This window comes from Acartia tonsa, chromosome 14, assembly GCF_053477335.1.
Source record: "Acartia tonsa isolate MP-2025a chromosome 14, ASM5347733v1, whole genome shotgun sequence".
NCBI lineage: Eukaryota > Metazoa > Arthropoda > Copepoda > Calanoida > Acartiidae > Acartia > Acartia tonsa.
The window spans coordinates 31,677,534-31,682,351 of record NC_137273.1 but is presented as its reverse complement, the minus strand read 5'-3'; positions in this window follow the sequence as shown (position 1 = coordinate 31,682,351).

The window sequence follows — 4,818 nt, the reverse complement described above, 5'->3', positions numbered from 1 at the left end:
TGGAAAATTGCTATGCACGCCACTGAATATAAAACTTTGACTTTGGTTAAAGAACCGGTTTTTATCCAGCTGAAATAAGTCGGATTAAAAAAATTATACAGTATTACTTTTAACACTAATATGCTTTCATTTCAAGTATTAGAGTTTATTATTGTTTTTCTTAGATTTTTATTTTCTCGTTTATTTAAATCTTTTTGTTTTAACATTAAAAACTAGAACGATAATGTCTAATAGTAGCAGCAAAACTGACGTGGATTCTTTAAAAAATTAGGGTCACTTAGTGAGACAAAATTATTAGTGAAAAATCCTCTAAAATCGCATAAAAAATCTAAAAAATTAAATAAAATCATAAAAGGAATATTAAAATAAGATTTTGTTTAATTTTTGTAGATTTTTACGTGATTTTGGAGTATTTTTTACAAAAACAATTTTGCCTCACTCAGAGACCTTATTTTTTTCTAAAGAATCCACAACTGTTAAAGGATGTCCAAGCTTTTTTAAATGGGATAAAATGAGGGTTATCAAAGGATTGAGGGGGTATTTTGAAAAAAAATAGGGGGGGAGGGGTAATAATGACTTGATATAAGTTTAGACAGTCTGATGAAACTCCATAAGTGTACTTATGTTGACATTTTTTGACAGGAAAAGTCCCCAGTCACAGTGCCTTCGAAGGTGCTTTGACTTTAGTGTCAGAACCTAAATTGGGACATAGTGCATTTCATTACTCTAGGTTAGGTAACTTCATTTCACTTTTCAATAAAATATAAAATGCAGCGGTTTTTGAGAAAATTAGATTTAAAAATTTCAAGTTCAATTTTCACCCACTAGGAGTTACCGCATAATCATGACAAGAAAAGCAAAGATTATTTATTTAAAATTTTGAACAACTTTGCTTTTATAAAGTCAGTCATAAAACCTCTCTCTATATGATAAATTTAAGGCTGAATTTCCGTGACCTTAGCAAAGCAATTGATAAAAATGGCCATTAATTAACTCACTTCAGGAGTGGTTTTATGACTGACATTATAAAAGCAAAGTTGTTCAAAATTTAAAATAAATAATCTTTGCTTTTCTTGACATGATTATGCGGTAACTCCTAGTGGGTGAAAATTGAACTTGAAATTTTCAAATTTAATTTTCTGAAAAACCGCTGCATTTTAGATTTTATTGAAAAGTGAAATGAAGTTACCTAACCTAGGGTAATGAAATGCACTATGTCCCAATTTAGGTTCTGACACAAAAGTCAAAGCACCTTCATTTGCACTGTGCAGTAAAGTCTTTGTGCGATAAGTTGATGAAATGTTGGTCTACATTTCAGATGCTTTCCTTCATATTGCTTTTCCATGATTTTGGAAAATATATAAAATATGGGGGGTACTTACTTGGAACCCTGACTGACGGACATACTGACATAAATGAATTGTGCACTGTAGAGTAGTGTTGCTACAACAAACTTAAAAATGATTAATCTACTTTGCCAAAAATAAAAAGCTTATCAAAATTGTTAATACGCCGTACAAATTATGGAAAAAACCAAATACACGACTTATGATGTAGTTGAAAAGCAGGGCTCGGCATCCGCGCATCAGCCGCCTGTAAGCTTCAGGGAAATCAACCTTTTGCCATTTTGAAAACCAGCTGGAAGTCTAAACCAGACCCAAATGGCTATCCCTATTTTTTAAAAAATTTCTCAGCATCCAAACAAATTTAAATTTAATGCTTATTTGCGGCTGACGCGCGGCTACCGAGTCCTGTTATAAAGATGCTTATTTAGTAGAAAGAGGACAAATTTTTAATCATTGTTATCAATTTGAATCAGAGGCGTGCAGAAGGGGGTGTATTCACCCCCCTGGAAAAATTTAGGAAGTGGTTACTCCCTACACCCTTCTAAACCCCTCTTAACATGGGTCTACACCACTCTATTACAGCTAGGGGGGTAAAAAAGTCAAACCCCTCTTAAATTTTAAGGCGAGAGTTAACAAAAAATTGTGCGCTTCGCGCGTTAATTTACCCAATCAGATACGCTTGTTTGACTTTTGCCCTGACAAAATCCTGTGCATGCCACTGATTTGAATCATATAAATATAATGCGTAGTTCCTCAGTGCTTATTATGCTATCAAATATTTTATAATTAAGTAGGGGTGACAGGCAAAAGGCGCCACTTTTTTTTCTTTTTCTAAAAAAGCTTTGTGAAAAAAGGCATATAGTTTCTACAACTTTCAACAATTCAAAACATTTGTTTTTAATGCTTTCTTGTCATTTTTATGACCCTAGGGACCTCCAAAAGGTTTTTTGTGTGTTTGCCACACTCTTTTTGCATATAGTTTTCTCCACCTGTTCTGTGATAGTGTCTTACATAATTATTACTGTCCTAATCCTTTACAAGGTTGCGTGAGGTTTATTTTAGTATGTATTTCATTTATTTTTACTCTTTAGTATCATGTGTGCGTCCATTTGAATAATAATTTTCATATCTTCACGATTTTTCTTATTTTTTTAGCTTATATGTAGGCTTCAGAAAATCATTTCTAGTCATTCTATGTGTTTTGTATGATTGTTCATCAAAGGGCAGTAAGCCATTTTTTTTATTTAAGAAAAGCCTCAGTTTTTATGAAAACTAATTTTGTTCTGATTATTTTTATGACAAAAAAAGTAACACAAGATATATTTGGCCATAGATATCGTTTTTTGCCTGTCCCCTTTTTATATTGGGCATTTAATAAACATCTAGTATATGTAGAAATAGAATAATGTATTTAAAAACTTTTTATAGAAAATTTCACAAATTAAAATCACATATAACTTGAGCTTAATTTAGGATGAATATTGATAAACATTTTTCCCCTAATTTCCGAAGTTGTACGACAGATAACCCAGCAAAAGCTATTTTCAGCTATTATTTATCTAATTGTAACTCCATTTAATAAAATGTAAAAATAGCCTAATTTGTAAAAACAAAACGATTTATACATTATACATTCAAAATGTTAATTTTTCAAGTTTTTTTTGAGTTTAAAGCTTTTTTAGCTTGTAGTAAATATTGAGATAGGATGAGGGTGAATCGTACAAAATCGGAAACTAAGATTCAGCTGGTCTAAATATTTTATTTGACATTTGGAATGGGAGGGATAGGATCATAGGACAATTGACTGTAAAAAGATTGGGTACTCATCATTATTAGATTACACAAACCTTTAGTGTCTAAGCTTTTCTACCAATAGATTTGTTCTTAATCACTGGGGATATACATCATTTATCATCCATTGTCTTATCCCTTAAGATCCCTGATTAAAACAGTATTATTATGTACAAAAAAATAATTTATATGTGGTTTTTCTTTTCTTTTTGTTATTGTGATGTTATATAAGTAATAAAAATTATAATTTATTTGAGTGTTGGTTAAATGTTTTTGTTCTGTTTCCTAATTTGTTATTATAACGCCGAAAAAGTTATTATTTTACTGGTTTATAAAAAAAAAACCTGGAAGTAACAGGATCTGTTTCTGTCTGTCTGTCTCGCAGGATCTTATGCTTCTTATTTACAGTGTAACCTTTTAAGGGTCATGCCTATTATGGGGGATGGTACCACCACGTTCCTATAAACAAATAAAGCCCCAAAAACATTTGAAAAGAAAAAAATTTAAATAATCGGAGATCGACTAAATAAGTATTAAATAAAGCATGTTGCTTGTTTGTCAGTAAAGATCTCACTAACAGCTATACACTTTGGATGGTTTTTGGCTACATTTTCTTCCCGTTCCATGTCTCCTTAAAGCTAAGAGGCGTAGCAACCATTCTTAAAATGAATTCTTATTTGAATAAAATATCTTGAGGAAGACTACTTTTATTATTTTATCTTTTTTCAGTGAACAATTAATCATGGAAGGAAGGAACATTGGACTATAAATTATGCTGGTAACCAAAGTTATACTTATAAGCACGATTTTTTGTAACCCCCCCCCCCCCAAAAAAAAAAAGTTATAAACCTTCCCGAAACCTATGAGAAGCTACCCTGTTAAAGAGAACCCGATCGGTTCAGCGGTTAGCGAGATCCTTCAGTACAGAAAAACAGACAAACATCCTTTTACTTTATTATAAGGATTAGTGAAGCTACCCTGTAAATGTATGTGTCTAATTTCTAATACTAACTCTTCAATAAAGTTTAAGAACAAATGAAGCAATAATTGTATCCATACTGTGAGTGTGCATTGACTTCATAATGCAGTATCATTGATTTTTCATCTTAGGTTCAAGATAAAGGAAGATGAAAATTATTTGGAGTTCTGATGTTCTTTATAAATAACAAAGAAAAATACTCCCTTTTTGATGAAACTTAAAATGAAAACTTAAAAATTGTTGAATCATTTGAGGTATTTTACAAGAATATTTGTAGTAGGAGGAGAGGGGGTGGGGTAAATATTGTGAATGGGATTTATTGTTATATTAGATACCTGGAAAGACCATTTTATTAGAGTAGACAAAACTCTGGTGCAGTATCCAAGGAATAATTTATTGATTCACTCAGGAAACTGTAATATTATATGAAGAATACAAGAGTGAAACTGCTGAGATTGAAAAAGAAAACAATGGGAAAGATGACAATGAAATACTTTAGATAGAGTCAATAGAAGATGAACCAGAAACTTCAATTCAAACACAAAAGAATTACAGAAGATGTTGTCTGCTGTAAACATAAAAAATTTTTCAAATATAGTGGACGTTTTTGCTTAGAAAAGAAAATTGATTGTTAACCAAATATATGATTTTTGCAAAGTAAATATTATCAAGTAAATCACAAATTATTAAACTTAAAATTGA